At 47.2% G+C, this 17,258-nt stretch overlaps 1 protein-coding gene across 1 annotated transcript in view; it reads right to left on the bottom strand.

The window, feature by feature from the left end:
• FGD1 (FYVE, RhoGEF and PH domain containing 1) overlaps window positions 1–17,258 on the bottom strand; it is a 46,221-nt gene that overhangs the window by 26,837 nt on the left and 2,126 nt on the right.

The raw sequence follows: 17,258 nt of genomic DNA, 5'->3' as shown, positions 1-17,258 counted from the left end.
AATATGGGGAAAGCCAAATGTCCCTTAGAGACGGATCTGAAATATTTGCCTTGGAGCTTTAATTTGTTTCATTCTGAATTGGTTTATCTGATGTTTTAACGTGTTGTACACTGCTTTGATATTTTTTTTCTTTAAAATATAAAGTGATATAGAAATAAAAATTATTATCATTAATAATGATGGTGATGATAGTTGCCACAACAGAATGTCTAGGCACCATTTTTATGGGAGACAACAACAACAACCCCCATAAAAAATGGCACCAAGACATTCTGTTGTGGTGACCATAACCAAGGTTTAGGGTTCCATTTGGCGATTAGCTTATATATGTGAGTTTCTAATACAGTCAAACCTCGGTTCCTGAACGGCTCCACTTTGGAACATTTCAGCTCCCGAACGCCAAAAACCCGGAAGTAAATGCTCCGGTTTTCAAACTTTTTTTGGAAGCCGAACGTCCGATGCAACTTCCGCTGGAGTGCTAGAAGCTCCTGCAACCAATCAGAAGCCGCGCCTCAGTTGTCAAACATTTCAGAAGCCGAATGGGGTTCCGGAACGGATTACGTTCGACAACCAAGGTTTGACTGTACTGGGGAAGACCCAAACCAGACAGCTGGCAGAATGGTCAGGAGACTGGGAGACTGCAAGAGTGTGAGGCAAGCAGGGAAATTAGAGGACAAGCAAGGAGAGCTATCTAGACAGCAGTGAGGAGGAGCAAGGAAGTAACCTAGAAAAGTCCAAAGTCTGGAACGTTGCCCAGGCAAATATGCCTATTCCGCCTAAAAGGCATTTATAGCCAGGTCAGGCTTGGAGGAACAAATGGGCCTGTCTAGGAAGAAGCTGTAAAGCTGCTTGGGGGTTCCTGAAAACAGTTCTGTACCTTCCTCCTCTGCTTTACTAGTTTTCAACAGGTGGAGAGAGACCCACAGGTAGACCACACCTCAGCCTACAATCATATTCTTTAAGATATTTTGAGGAAAAGAAGGAGCACTTTATCTCACACACAATATGTGTGTGTTAACATGGATTCCACAACTGGTCGAGGCCTTTGGGCACTTAGCAAGTGATGATCAGACCAATTCAGAAAAAAAGGTTGGCTGTACTTAAGACCCACTGAAATCAAATAGATTTAAATCGGCCGCAGCTCATTTATTCCTTTAGCTTTCAGTGGCACTCCCGAGGATGAATAGCTTTCTCTGAACTGGAACTTCAGTTCTGTTTACTTATCTAAAATAACAGACATTGACTAGCAAGGAGTTGCACATTTTTGTAATGGTCCAGGACCCCATAATCTCTCCTCAAATTAATGGTTTTTCTATTTCACGAAGTTATGAACTTCTAATTGCCAGGAAACAGGAAATGATCTAAAATAAAGCTATAACCTATTCTCTCTCTTACTAATTCTGGGTGACCAACTGACAAGAGTTGATACTGAACTATCCAATTGATAGTAGCCTCAGTGCAGTGAAAGCAATCTCAGCAGGAGGGTGAAGGTTCTGTTTTCTCCATTATCAACAAGCACACACACATATACCCACAAAATGGGGAGAAAGAACCAGGCCCACCAACTTCCAAGCAGGCCTGGCCTGGGACATTTTGGTGCCCGAGACAGAAAACAGAAATGGCAGCAGCTTCCGTGGGGCACAATCCACTCGGACCTTCTCTTGCACAAGATCCACTGAAATGTGTAGAAACTTCTACCCAGCTACTACTGATTTCAAAAGAGCTTCCACAGAATTCCCTGGTGGATTATGCCCAAGGACCAGAACTTTCCGGCGCTACCGTTCTTAACTATAGGCAAAGCCTGTTGCTTGAGGAAGCAGCCCCTGCATCTAAGATCTTCTCTCCCCCACTAGTATTATCCCCAGAAGAAAAGGCTGAAGCCCACAAACTTGGGTTTCACTCACCCCTGTGGAAGGGAAGCCCGTGCAAACACTTCCTTGCTTTCCAGGTCCCTCTGAAGCTCCTAAGAACGCGCGGAAGAAGTCAAAATTCCTCCTGCTGCCTCTATTCCTAGCAACGGCCAGTCCAAACAGTTTCAAACAGCACGGCCCAAACAGGAACCTACCTGCCTCTTTAAGGTGGCGAAATCTAGAAGTGGAACACAGGCTATGGAGCAATTTGTGTGTGTGGCTGGGGAAAGCAGGAGGGGGAATAGAGTTGTGAGCTAGATCAGAGTCCGAAATTAAGTCTAGGTCAGTGAGGAATGAGGGGAACATCTGAGTGCAAAGAATTGCGCACCTGGAACAATAGTTGTCGGCTTATCCCAAATGCTGGTGTTTGTATAGTTCCCGTGGGGGGAGGGAGGCATAACATGGATTAGATTGTATATTTTATTATTACCACCAGTAATTTTTTAAAAAATGGTTCACACAAGTTTAGAATTTTACAAGTCTGTCCACCAAACTGGTTTAATGCCCATTATGTGTGACAAAGTGTTTGGTGAAGCCCAGAAGTTCACACACCATCATAAAACTGAGGGTACTAAACTGATAGAAGGCATACAAATATTTAAAATGAATGCACAGGTCTGGTTTGTGTGTGTGTGTTCAAATAAATAGATGTTACTACTTCAGGCAAATTATTATGATTCCATTCCTCTGTTCCCCAGGCTGTAAACTAGGAGTAGCCACTGCTCTGTTCCTTGTGATGTCTACTCGAAGGCAACGCATGACATGATATAGCCTCACCATGTAGCCACACCGTGTGCTCTCTGCCATGACAGTTAATGATGCGAGGTGAAGTTGGGGTAATGCACAGCACCATGCGATCACATCATGGATCTTATTCAATGGCACATTACAAGGAACAGCTGTGGAGCAGAACCCCTCTGTCCTTTTGCACCATTAAATGTTCATGTCTATTCTTTGTTCAGACAGATACCGGTAACTCTTTAGCAAGGAGTTATTAAAACTTCCAGTGCCAGGCACAACAGGATACACCAATGCAACATGTGGGAGAGAGAAGACCCTGAATCAATACAGTACTTGGGATCTAACGCAGTTGGAACCTCAGTCTGTCTTGTGTAATTCACTTTCTCTTAGGGCTGAACTATGCGCAATGGTGGCACAACCAGGTGCTAGAACAGGGACAGCCAATGTGGAGCCCATCATCCCCAACCACAGGCCATGCTGGCTGGGGGGTGGCAGTTGGAGCTGAAAAACAACATCCAGAGAGGGGGCGCCCGGGTGACTGCCCCTGTGCTAGAAGATTGGCCATGCTGAATTCATAGAAAGCAAAGCAGGAAATTTACAGTGCACAGGCAGCAAGCAGGTGTTGAAACTTGCCCTCACCTGACATTTCCCTCTCCTCCCCATCCCCCACTCACCCAGGGGGCTTTAGTTCCAGTTTCAGAGCCCCACTGAAAGGAAAAATAGCTGAGGGACGAGGCTGTGTGAGAAAAGCAGTTCCCCAGCTTAAATCCCAGCACATTTTAGATGACTTCAACAGCAACCCATATTCTAACGCACGAGTTTATGGCCATCAGATGCAGTTAGTCCACCATCTATAAAATGGAGGCAACTATTCTTTGCTTCAGAAAACTATTGTGAAGGTGGAACAAAGCACTGTAAAGCATTTTTACACATTAAAAATGGTATGTGCATGGATATATAACTCCTCTGAAAATCTTTAATAAGGGGACCTATTAAAGCAATTTTTCTTGGGACTATCACAGTTGTCACCCACAGATTGGAAAACCATCATCTCCGTAACGCCCTTTAACAGGTTTCCTTCAGCATATAACAAACTCTCCCAATTTCAGGCTTTCCTCACACAGTATGATCAGTCCCTTCCCTGCGCTGGAGCCATTTCCAGCCATTAATGGACCAATCGCTGCAGAATCTAGCTAAAGGAAAATGCAGCACTTTTTAGCAACCCATGGGAAAGAGTTCCAGTGTTTAACGGCACCTGACATGATCCTAAATGCAACCCCCTTTCACGTGTGCTTTGCCCTTCCACGCAGTCTGTAGCTGTAAGCACAGATAATAGAGCTTACAGGCAAAACAGAGCCTCCCCTCCCTTCCTCCCAAGGTTTCCGCTTCCACCTTAACCCGGCCAGTGACCTCACCTGTAGGGCTCAGCCCTGCCAGCTCTGACTCGCCTGCTGCACTTCCGGAGCCTGCCTACCTGCCGCACCCGAGACAGGAGTGAGCCTCCAGGCTGCTCCATGTACCTTCTGGGAGGGGCAGGGTGCCATCTGAGCCCAGGTTCAGTAGGGCTTAGCCTCAGCTGCAGAGTTCACTGACTTCTGGAGCAGCCCAAGGTGAGTACCTTGCACTGGCAGCCGAGTAACTACACTCTGCTCCATGCACCAGTGAGGGGAATAGGAAGGTTTCCAAGAAGAAAACAGGTATTCTAAGCAAGCTGACACTTAAATCCATCTAACTCAGTGGTGTCCAAACTTTTTTCAAAGACGGACAGATTTGATGAAGTGAAGGGCTGTGAGGGCCGACCAAATGGCCAACCAAAGTTGTTGACCTTTTTTTTAGGATTGAAATTGTTGAGCTTTTGGTTGTTCAGGTTTTTTAGGATTTTACCCCCAGGAAATAAACTGCCATGGGGGCCGGATTGAACCGACCAGCGGGCCGGATTAGGCCCCCAAAACACACTTTGGACATACCTGATCTAACTGCATTGCTCTAAGTCATCCTAAGCCTTTGTTACCCACAACTCTCCCTTTGTTCTCTCTTCCACTTTCAAAATTTAGGATGTAAGCTCCTTGGGGACAGAGACCTTCCATTCCTCTCTATGTAAAGTGACATGGGCACTGACCGGGCTATATAATAATGAAAGTTAAGAACTGTTAGCAGGGAGCGGGACGGAGGGAAGGAGAAAGTCGCCATGATCTTTCCACACAAATCTGAGCTCTGGTGAGGTGGGGCAGCTGGTCAAGAGCCAAATGGCAAACCCACGCCCCTTCCTACTCTCCCCTTGCCCCACGGAAAGAGAAAACCCATCAAGCTCTCTATTCCCCAGGGGGTTACCTGTTCCGCAAATGTGCTGACACCATCTGCACTGTGGAGTGAAAGGAACAGATGGCACAGGGGTCCCTTCTGCATCAGGGTCCCGACCCCCACCAACCCCCCCACTGCTATTCCTGCCTGAGCCTCTGCTTGCAGGTCCCACAGGGCTTTAAAGATCCTCCCCCCTCCCAACTCACAGCCCCCCCTGTAATGCAAGCCAGGCTGGGTCAAATGGATTAATGAGTCTCAAAGCAGGGATTAGACACTGATATGGATAATGCAAAGGTGGGGACTGAGATATGGAGGTGGGGGTGTCAAGAGGACCCAGAAGCCTGCACAGAGGGAGGGGGGTCATTGGGGGTCACGAGGAAAATCCCTCAGACCACTTATGTACGAAAGTGCTTGGAACACAATTAAAGCTCCGTTTTCCATTAACAAAACTGGAGGCTGGAAGGGCTTTTAAAAACCATTAAGCCTGTGTGTGTGTGTGAAAGAAACCCTTTTGTAGTATCTTTAACGTTTCCCATGGAGAGATGGACTTGACAGAGAAGTGCCATTCCCAGCCTCTCCAGGGCTGCAAGGGCTTCGAGGCTTCTCAGAAGCAGACAGCCTCGCTGCCAATCCAAGGCCACTTGTGTCTGGCAGTATTTGTGTCAAATCTGTCCAGGAGTCACCTACATAAGGCTGTCACCTGCGGGGGGTGGGGGAGAGGAAAAGAGCGAAACCCTGCCACACAAAGGATTCTGGGTAAAATAAAAATGCAAATCGCAGCCTTTGCTGGTGAAAGCAGGTTCCCAGCGCCGCCCCCCCTTGACGAATTAATCCCTTCCCACAAATTGCAGCAATCACAGTGGGGGGACAAAACAGCTCCAAGTCTACCTTTATATGCACACAGATGCACACACACATAGCAGTGCTCCTTAGTGGGAGTATTTGAAGAAACCTGTGAAGAGACCATCCTTTGCAGTCTCTCCTACTGTTCTTCCTGGCTTTCACTCTGGCATTCTCAGGGTCAATTAACTTTATGCCCCACTGTTTCCGTCAGTGGGGTGGCACCATAATGCACACCCTCCGTCTTTCTGCCAGCCAGACTGGGGCAGGAAGCAAATGCGCTACAGACCTGACTTAAAACAGTTAAGGCAGAGCACAGTCATGGGTTGAGGTGTGTGGGATTTGGGGCCTGCAGTGTTGGCAGGAAGATGAAGGAGGGGCTACGGCTAGACAGGAACAAGGATTGTGGGAATAGCAGGGGTCAGCAACCTTTTTCAGCTGTGGGGCGGTCCACCGTCCCTCAGATCATGTGGGGGGCTGGACTATTTTTTGGGGGGGGGATGAATGAATTCCTATGCCCCACAAATAACCCAGAGATGCATTTTAAATAAAAGGACACATTCTACTCATGTAAAAACATGCTGATTTCTGGACTGTCCGCGGGCCGGACTGAGAAGGCGATTGGGCCACACGTTCAACCTTCAGTTCTGATTTCAGTACCAGTACTGGGAGATTTGTTAGTAATAATAAAGGAAGCTTAGCTGCTTTGCCCGTGTCAGAGTGACTGGCACCTGTCCCCAAACTCTTAGGATTAAGGAAAAGTGGTTCAAAGCAGGTTTGACCCTCAGAGCCGCTTTTCTCCTGCAGAAATTAAGCACTGAGATATATATGCATTTTATTTACGAAGGGACTCATTGACTCACACACCCTTTCTGTTCTCTCTGATTCACCACTTGCATAAAGCCATGCCTTCATCCTCCGGGAGGGAACATAATCAACACCCCAGTCGCTAACATGGATTAGAACTCCTACACACCATCCATAAGCCTGCAATAAAACGGGGTGGGGGTGGGGGTCCACTACAGAACCTTCCAGAAAGCAAGTATAAGAGGAGAGTCTTGAGGGCAATGTTGCCATCAGGACAGAGTGCGTCCAGGGTCCCACCCAGCAGGATGCGCAGGAAGGCTCCTGACTGCAGCAAGACTGCGTCTCCATGGCTGTGTGCGCAGCACACATTTAACACACGTTTCTTACCACCACCAAGAACCCTGGGAACTGTAGTTTATTAAGGGTGCTAGGATTTCTAGCTCTGTGAGGGATTAAGTACCGTTCCCAGGATTCTTTGAGGGGAGCAATATACTGTACTTTAAAAGTTTGGTTGTGCACACAGCCAGTATCTTGAAGAGAAGTAGAGGCAGCGACCATTTTAGGCCCGTCCAACGTGTACAACCGCACATGCGCTCATCACACCAAACCCAAAAACATTGCAAAAAGGGGTAGAATGGGGCATTTGCAGGCTTTTTCAACGGTGTTTCAAATATATGTTAATTCATTTAAACATGCGGTGCCTAGGGACCTTACCTCCATGTAAACTGGGAGTTGCCTGTAATGCACATTATCATCAAGAGGGAGACCCTTTAAAACCATTAATTTTTTTTAATAAAATATTTATTAAGATTTTACAAAAACATAGATTTAGAAAATACAAAGAGAAACATAGTAAAAGAAAAAGATAAAAAACAAAAACATACAAAAATTCATAAAAAATAAAAAATAAAAATACAAAATACAAAAAAAGATAGATAAAAAAGAATTAAAAACAAATCCATTTTTTATAACTTTAAATTCGTTAGCTTGTTTCCTTGACCTCCTCACACCTCCCCTTTTTGTATTCCCATTTAAGTAATCAAGTCAGCAAATCCTTACCCTCTTTCGTTTATCTTAACTCTATATCTTAAAATATTGTACCTCCATATTTTCATCCTTTATCAATTCATTTTTGCATATTCTCATAACTTTGTTGCTAATGCCACTTATTTTCAATCCAACATCATTTTTAACATTCATTAATTTTACAGTGTTTCTGAAGATAGTCTTTAAATTTCTTCCAGTCTTCTTCCACCAACTCTTCTCCCAGGTCTCGGATTCTGCCAGTCATTTCCGCTAATTCCATATAGTCCATCACCTTCATCTGCCACTCTTCCAGGGTGGGTAAATCTTGTGTCTTCCAGTACTTTGCAATGAGTATTCTTGCTGCTGTTGTTGCATACATGAAGAAAGTTCTATCCTTCTTTGGCACCAATTGGCCGACTATGCCCAGGAGAAAGGCCTCTGGTTTCTTCAGGAAGGTATATTTAAATACCTTTTTCATTTCATTATAGATCATCTCCCAGAAAGCCTTAATCTTTGGGCACGTCCACCAAAGGTGAAAGAATGTACCTTCATTTTCTTTACATTTCCAGCATTTGTTATCGGGCAAATGATATATTTTTGCAAGCTTGACTGGTGTCATGTACCACCTGTATATCATTTTCATAATATTCTCTCTTAAGGCATTACATGCCGTAAATTTCATACCGGTGGTCCACAACTGTTCCCAGTCCGCAAACATAATGTTATGACCAATATCTTGTGCCCATTTAATCATAGCAGATTTAACCGTTTCATCCTGCGTATTCCATTTCAACAGCAAGTTATACATTCTTGAAAGTATCTTAGTTTTGGGATCTAACAATTCTGTTTCCAATTTTGATTTTTCCACCTGGAAGCCAATTTTTTTGTCCAAATTATAGGCCTGACCCTTTAAAACCATTAAATCCAGAACCTAAACTTATCTAACTGCACTTCTGCTTAAGAAATAAATAATCCGTATTAACTGAATTAGAATGTGCAGGTCCAACGTGACAGAATCTATCCCCCGCCCAGCCCTGCCAACATAGCCTACCTGAGGACCTCTGCATGACAACCCTGTAAATGTCCACGCCTGATGTTACAAAGCTGTTGCTTATCTATTTTCTAAACCCATCCCTGGCACTGAAAAACCACACAAATTACTGCCACGATTAGCCGCCACATTAGCCAGAAAGGAAGGCAATCCAGGACCCAGAGGAAAGTGTTTAGCTGGCTCAGAAATAAAGAGGGTTAGGGGGCTTTTTTCAACACTCGGCATCAGGCCTTGGCAATCTCCTCCTTTGCTTAAAAATCTGAGCTGGTTGCAGTCTACCTCCTGACTCCACCCGACAAGCTTGTCTTTCTCTCTCTCGCTCTCAAACTGTGTCCAGCTTGCAGCAAATTAAAGACCTGCTTGTAAAAATTACAGGGCACCAATTCCAAGCAAGAACCAGAGGCATGATGGCAGTATGTCTGTTGAGCATCCACTCCGCAGAATGCAGCATGCATGTCCTCGGATCTGGTGAAAGGAAATTGGGTCTTTCCAAAAAAAGTTTAGAAGCAGGCAAGCCCACCAAGTCTGGCAAGGAGTGGTGGCCATTTGGAAGGTTTTCCAGAAGTCCCCACCCCAAAACAAGTTTTGAGTACGTGCTGACCCCCAGTGTTCCATCTCCAGACAAAATACTAAATAGAATCTGAGCACATAAAAACAACCTGGGAATATGTCCAGTATAAGCAGTGTGTGGTGGGGGTAAACAGAGATCCGTATCAGCTTTATTATACCCCCTCCCTTGCACAGGGAAGGACAACTCAAAAGAAGAAACCCTGTATAGGGGCTGGAAGGAGACTTTGGTGTGATTCAGAATTCAGGGTGTCCATTCCACCAACAGCTCCAGCCCCAGGGCCTTCGGAAGCCTCTGTGCACATGATGGGCCCATATGGAACATATTAAGGGTTCTGCAAGAGGGGAAAAAGTTGGAGGGAGGGAAGAGAAGCCAAATGTGGGTGGTGCAGCAGGATGTATCCTGCCCTCACCCTGCTCTGTTGGACTGTTGGGGGGGGGGGTTAACCCTTTGCGTTTCACAGAAGAGGAAGAAGGGGGTGGGGAGTGTCATCAAAGGCCGGAGGCGGAGGCTGGAAAAACAGGAGCAGTTAAGAAACTGCAGGATTGCCAGCTTCTTAGTTGACTGAACTTCAGGAGCACTGGCCTGGCATTTTGAGCAGGCCCTATTTCTGGCCTTATCAGTTTCTATCCAAATGCGATTTTGGTTTTAAACGCAGTGTAAGGTAGTCTTTATGTGAGCATATTGTACAGTGGTACCTCGAGTTACATACGCTTCAGGTTACATACGCTTCAGGTTACAGACTCCGCTAACCCAGAAATATTACCTTGGGTTAAGAACTTTGCTTCAGGATGAGAACAGAAATTGTCCTCCAGCGGTGCGGCGGCGGGAGGCCACATTAGCTAAAGTGGTGCTTCAGGTTAAGAACAGTTTCAGGTTAAGAACGGACCTCCGGAACGAATTAAGTACGTAACCAGAGGTACCACTGTATTCACTTATAGAGTATCAGAGTTTTTAGGGGCTAACAAGGCTGGGATAGCTGGGATAGCAGGCTTGTGGGTTTTTGAATGTCTGTTGTAGATTTTTTTCAATTTCATTGTTCTGTATGGGACAATGACAATAAAGATTATCGTTACCGGGTGCTCTCTCTATCCCTTACCCACACCTTCACTTATTACAGAACAGGAGCCCCACATTTCAGGAACTGCTATTCCTGATCACACCTCCAAGAGACGCAGGAAGTGGCTGGTGCAATCCTGAGGATACACGGGTCAAGTAACAAGGCTGCTTTAATGGACATCTGCACGTTTTCTGGAGTAATATCAGCAGGCTTCTGCCCTGAAGATCTTACAACACAGATTATGATTGGGGGTGAGGGGGGCAGAACCACAGAGAGGAGGGAAAACATAGGAGAGGAACAGAGTATGCCACAATCCTATATTGGAGTTGCACCAGTTGAGGGGGCTTTAGGATTTGGCAGAAGCTCCAGACCAGGTACGTTGCTATCGTGAGCACTGACTGAGCACACAGGCAACACTTCTCACTCTTCTACCTGCATCCAGGTGCAGGGACTATGAACTGCTCTCTCCATATCACCCCTTGCTCCAAGCACAGCCACCCCACACCACGTTTTGTGCAGACCAAGACCCAACCTATTACCATAGCCATGAGCACTGTGTTTCCAACTGCTCCTCTGTAGCACTGCCAACCAGCGCAAGAGCCCAGCCCAGGTGACTGGTTGGCAGTCTTTGTGGGTTACACTCCATCGCTGCTGGTGCCGTTCAGTAAAGATCACCATCAATACTCCACGTATTGTTTCTGTATTTGGCGTGGGTTAGTGAGCAGGGTTTCCTCTCCTTCAGACTTGTGGTAAATGGCATCAGGATGGGACCCTTGGAGGTAGGGAAACGAATACAGTGGTACCTCAGGTTACAGACGCTTCAGGTTACATACGCTTCAGGTTACAGACTCCACTAACCCAGAAATAGTACCTTGGGTTAAGAACTTTGCTTCAGGGTGAGAACAGAAATCGTGCAGCGGCAGCAGGAGGCCCCATTAGCTAAAGTGGTACCTCAGGTTAAGAACAGTTTCAGGTTAAGAATGGACCTCCAGAACGAATTAAGTTCTTAACCCGAGGTACCACTGTACTGCATTTGGTTGTGGGGGTCGGCCTCTGAGAGTATGCCAAGGGGTGCTTCTGATGGAGTGTATGAAGGGGTGAGTAGCCGTGTTGGGTGCTGGCAAGCAAGACTGGCTTCTCAGCCAAACTGCTGGAAGAGAGATGGTCCCATGGGCTGCACAGGTGGGAGACTGGCTGGGTCCTTGAGTCTGCACACTTGTAGGCACTGTGGTATGTGAGACTTAAGACCCCACCCTGCAGGGCAGCTGAAGTCTTTTGGAAGCTGCACACTAGCTGCCTGTGCTACTGGGGTTCATCATCTGCGGCCACCATGGCATTGCTTCGTGCGCTAAGGGGACGTGCTATCACTGTGGACGCATACCCAGGTTGACCAGCATGGGCCAGCTCCTTCCATCACGGGCAATGTGGGATTGACGGGCAATGGCAGCATTGCCAAAGGGCAGGACTGGAGTTTTGCAGAATTGAAAAAACATTTCTTTCAACTGTGTTTAACCCTTTGCCATACAATCATAGCGTTGGAAGGGACCTCAAGAGTCCAACCCCTTAGCAATGCAGGAATCTCAGCTAGAGCTTCCATGACAGATGGCCATCCCACTTCTGCTTAGAAACCTCCTAGGAAGGAGAGTCCACCACCTCCCAAGGGAGACCGCTCCACTGTCAAACAGCTCTTACTGTCAAAACGTTTCCTCTTGGAGCGGGCTGAGCATGGACTAGAGACAAGAGCTGTTCTGCCCACATAGTGGTGGAGTATAGAATTCCTCTGCCCAGGGCTTCATCTCAGTTGGGAGTGAGAACTAAAGGACTGACTGCTGGGAGCTGCGTCACTTCTTACTCTTCCTCCCATGGTTGCTAGATCCTTTCCCTAAAGATCATCTCCCACCAGCTCCACATAATGCGCTCCTTCCATTTGTCTAGTCCAAGGATGGCTAACATTTTTGGAGGGCCATAATGACCCATGCTCAACTCTCTGAGGGCCGTATGTCAAAGTGAGCTGTGTGAAACGTGGACAATTTTTAATTTTTGCTTTTTTAAAAAAAGGACTAGTCCTTCCCCTAGAATATCTGAAGTATTTTAACTTCCACCTTGGAAACAATTATGCACAAGCAATCGTTCTAACGTGTCCACCCACCCCCAATTAGTTCCTGTTTTCCCTTCATCGTGTATTTGCAAACTGCAGAGCTATGGACAGGGCTTGTCTTTTGATTTCACTCTTGCGGCACCAAGCTATTTTTAGGTCCCAATTAAATAATATTTATTATGCATGTGAATCTTCTTCATCAGCATGATTTCTTCTGGCTAAACAATTTGGGTGTTTTCGTTGCAGGGTTTGGAGGGCACAATGCACATAACTGGAGCCTTCTCCAGCCTTCAAAGCAGGCATAGGCAAACTTGGCCCTCCAGATGTTTTTAAGAATACAATTCCCATCATCCCTGACCACTGGTCCTGTTAGCTAGGGATGATGGGAGTTGTAGTCCCAAAACTTCTGGAGGGCCAAGTTTGCCTATGCCTGCTTTAAAGACATCTGCCATACCTTTGCATGTGTGCACAGACCCCTGCACACAGGCTTACATGGCAATATGGGGCCATGCACCACATACATTACTCACAATGCCCCCCCAAATTTAAGTGGGGAACTTAAATAGCGGCCTAAAGGTTCCTGGCAGCTGCCTGAGGATGCAGGCACCGGCCCTGTACTTATTTGCATATATACCCTGACAGAACAGATTCAGGGACATGTTAATGATTAAAATTGTCTGACGCTGTATAGTTAAATATGACTTTTGTTAAGAAGCACTTCCTTTGGGCCTCACGCTAATATTCCAATAGAATGCATTTGGAAAGGGGAGGGGTCACACCTGGGCAAACTCCTCCCCCCCAAACCTTGGCAACAGCATCGAGCGACAAGACAGTGGTCCCAGCAGCGCCAGTGGAATGTCACAATGACGCAGCGTTGGCACAGCGGTTCGTACGCCCCATCCTAAATTATTTTACTTGCTGGCACAGCAAGTCTTGGGATCCGGTTGTTAGCATACGGCCCTCAACGCCCTTCCCCTCCCATCCGAGAGAGCCCTTTCCCGTCTCAGGCCCAGGCTTCCCCTCCCCTCGCAGAGCCTGGCAGCTGTTGCTGACACAGTGAACTACAGGCCCAGAGCTCCCCAGCCCGGCCCCTTTCTAAAGATAGCTCTTCTCACCCAGATGGATGGAAAAAAATGGTGGGGCCGGCTCAGTAAGACTGCAAGCAAGGAAAGAGAGCAGGAATCTTCCAGAGGTGCCCCTGGTTTTGGACCAGAGGGGTCTCTGCTGCCCCAGACACGGCCTCAAGACGTTTCCATGCCCACGGCAGAAGAAGACCCTTTCTCACTAGCCAACACTGAGGCACAGTCCAGCTGGAAGCCAGTTCTCCTATGCAAGCCCTGCTGAGCCCTGATTCATTTCCGAGGGTTGCATGGGAGAACTTCCCACCAGAGTAAGCTCCACAGGTCCAATATGCCTGGTTCCCATTCTGCCACCCTTAAAGGTAAAGGGACCCCTGACCATTAGGTCCAGTCGTGGCCGACTCTGGGGTTGCGGCGCTCATCTCGCTTTATTGGCCGAGGGAGCCGGCGTACAGCTTCCGGGTCATGTGGCCAGCATGACTAAGCCGCTTCTGGCGAACCAGAGCAGCGCACGGAAACACTGTTTACATTCCCGCCAGAGCGGTACCTACTTATCTACTTGCAGTTTGAGGTGCTTTCAAACTGCTAGGTTGGCAGGAGCAGGGACCGAGCAACAGGAGCTCACCCCATTGCGGGGATTTGAACCACTGACCTTCTGATCGGCAAGTCCTAGGCTCTGTGGTTTAACCCACAGCGCCACCCGCGTCCCTTTCTGCCACCCTTAGTGATGCAGAAAACCCCTTCGTATAGTGAAACCACTCATTTTACCTCTGCAGCAGCCTCATGATGGGCCCTGTGCTTCACTCTCCCAAATTTGACCCCCATAGTTCCCTAGTTCCAAATCCTAATTTTCTCCATAATCCTCTTTTGGTTATGTCACCATGCAGCAGTTGGAGAAGGAAGCATGAATCCCTGCCCCATGTTTTGAGGCTCAAATAGAACAGGAGACAAAACATGAGTTCCCAGCCTGCACCTACCAGTAACACAGTCTAGGACCTGCCCATGTCAATTAGACATTGCTAGAGAAGTGAGGGGACACTTCAAAGAGTTTGCCCCCCCCCAACAAGGCTGCAAGGCAAGAATCAAAGTCCATGGATTAATCTGTGGGACAATCCAGTGAGGACTCTCTTGTTTGTTTGTCAAGGTTCTTTTGAGTTTGGTCCATTACTGTAATAAAAGAGAAAGACAATACGAAATACAGTGGTAGCTTGGGTTAAGAACTTAATTCATTCTGGAGGTCTGTTCTTAACTTGAAACTGTTCTTAACCTGAAGCACCACTTTAGCTAATGGGGTCTCCTGCTGCCGCCGCACCGCCAGAGCACGATTTCTGTTCTCATCCTGAAGCAAAATTCTTAACCCGAGGTACTATTTATGGGTTAGCGGAGTCTGTAACCTGAAGCGTCTGTAACCTGAAGCGTATGTAACCCAAGGTACCACTGTATGACCTTTGTTGCTAACAACAAACAGTAAGCTTTGCAGCAAAACCCAACTGATGTATAATCAGAACTAAGTAGTTCTGTAAATTCCCAGGCAAGTGTCCATAGGAGTGCAGCCTTGCCTATTTTCTGAAATTGTAAGTGACCTCACACTTCTTTAAATATATCAAAAGGCACGTGGAGGTTTTGCAATAGGCATACTGATTTAAATAAATAAAAAAAAAAACCAGACAAACACAAAATTATTTATAAAGTCAACAGCCCTGCCTTTAGGTTTGCGCTTCCTTTCCTGGGGTCCTTTCCCATGGCTCCCCCCACCCATTAATACAGTTGCTCAAAAGAGAAAGCACTGACAAATGACGTGCTGAGTTAAGCTAACCTGAATCTCGGTTTCCTTTGACTCACTGCAACTGCAGGCTGTGCTCTTTTCTAGAACCACTGTGCTCCCCTGTCCCAGAGCCAAAGAGGCCTGGTTCCCAGTCTCCCTGGACCACATGCGTCTCCTACAGCAGGGGTTAGAGGGGCTGGGCCTTCTTCTCCCCATCCTGAGCAGGGCTCTCTGTCCCCCAGATAGTCCCCCTGCGGCTTTCCCTGGAGCCAGGATGTGGCTTTGCTTTTATGTCAACCCAGCAGCGTTCCTCGAGGCTTTGTAATGAAGGAAGATGGGGGAGGGAGAGCAGAACCGTTCCTAGGGGCGGAATAAGAAGCAGGCAGGAGACAAGGATGGGCCGCACCTGGTCCCAGCGAGCTCAAGTTTCTCCTGCAACCACAGCACACTGGGGTAAAGAGACCTAAACATGATGTTTTAACACATCTGATCCCCTAGTCCTAAATCCTGCCACTTCGCTTCCAGGCTCCAGTCGCCCAACCCTCCTCCTCCTCCTCCTCCTCCTCCAACCACAGGATTCCTGTCCCTTCTCAAAACCCCAGAGTCAGCTCCTGTATCCTTCTGCTCCGAAGGGAGCCCAAAGGAGAGAGAGAGACTGTATGCACAACTACAGTGGTACCTCGGGTTACAGACGCTTCAGGTTACAGACTCCGCTAACCCAGAAATAGCACCTCTGGTTAAGAACTTTGCTTCAGGATGAGAACAGAAATTGTCCTCCAGCGGTGCGGCGGCGGGAGGCCCCATTAGCCAAAGTGGTGCTTCAGATTAAGAACAGTTTCAGGTTAAGAACGGACCTCCAGAACGAATTAAATACTTAATCCAAGGTACCACTGTACTAGGTTCTGCTATTGCCTAAAAGAAGCCAGGATTTCCAAGAGGCTTCTCTTCAAGCACAGCATTTTGTTTTCAAGCAGTGCAAGTCAGCCAACTCCTATTGGAAGCAACAAACCAAGGCTTCCTTTGTGGATGAAAATCTGGATTGCAAGATGGAAGCACAACTCTCTCTCTCTCTCTCTCTCTCTCTCTCTCTCACACACACACACACACACAGGCACTGTCTTTAAGAATAGCCAGGTTTCCAGCTGAAGTGTTCAGACCCGTCTGAGTTTCTTTAGCCTTCCTGCGTGCTGGAGGAGTGTAAAATACAGTGCTAGACAGCCAGGCATAAGAAAAGAAAAACAAAGCAAATCAGAAGTGGCTCACACCTCCCCAGCACAAACCTTCACTCCCTTTATTCACACCCCTGTTATACCTCTTCATGGCACTGCCACTCAACAATCCAGGCCTGGATCACGAAGGCAAGCCAGAAAGACCATCTTTTCAGTTTTGCCTTATTGCTTCCTTCCCACCTTTTGCTCAAGGGAGAAGTGGGCGAGTCCAGGGTATTAGAGAAGGGAAGGCTGGGAGCTAGGATTCCTGGGTTCTCTCCCCAGAACAGAGAGGGCAGTACAGCCTAGCAGATAAATCACATTTATCTGCTAGGAGAAGATGATGTACAGGTGCCATTGCAATAACAATGATAAATGCACACAAGTAAACTCCTGTCGCTGGATTAGCTAACAAAGCAAAATAATTGGTTGGGGAGGGGAGAGGAAACGGTGCTTCAACAAATTGAATGGGTTGTACACATGAAAGGCTTGTGTCTGTATAGTTTCGCTACACTGTGGCAGCACCCAAGGCTACTGGAGTCCCACTCTGGCCTCAGGCACAAAGCAAAAAGAAAAAAGGGGGGAAACAACACAAAGCTTACCCAAGTCTGAATCAACAAAGGAAAGGGGTGGGGAAGGGAAGGGCTTGCCCTGCGTCTGGGGTCACAGAAAAGAATCCACTGTTACATTTCATTCCCCCACCCACCCCTATTACAGCAAAGGCCAGGAGACCATTATCCAGCCCCCAGGGCAACCTGCTCTAGCTACTGGGAAGCCCCACCTTCCTATTGAAGAGTGATGCCC

The sequence above is a fragment of the Podarcis filfolensis genome, assembly GCF_964270895.1.
Source record: "Podarcis filfolensis genome assembly, chromosome: 17".
Classification (NCBI taxonomy): Eukaryota; Metazoa; Chordata; class Lepidosauria; order Squamata; family Lacertidae; genus Podarcis; species Podarcis filfolensis.
The sequence above is the reverse complement of the archived record's forward strand: the minus strand, read 5'-3'. Positions and strand labels throughout refer to the sequence as shown.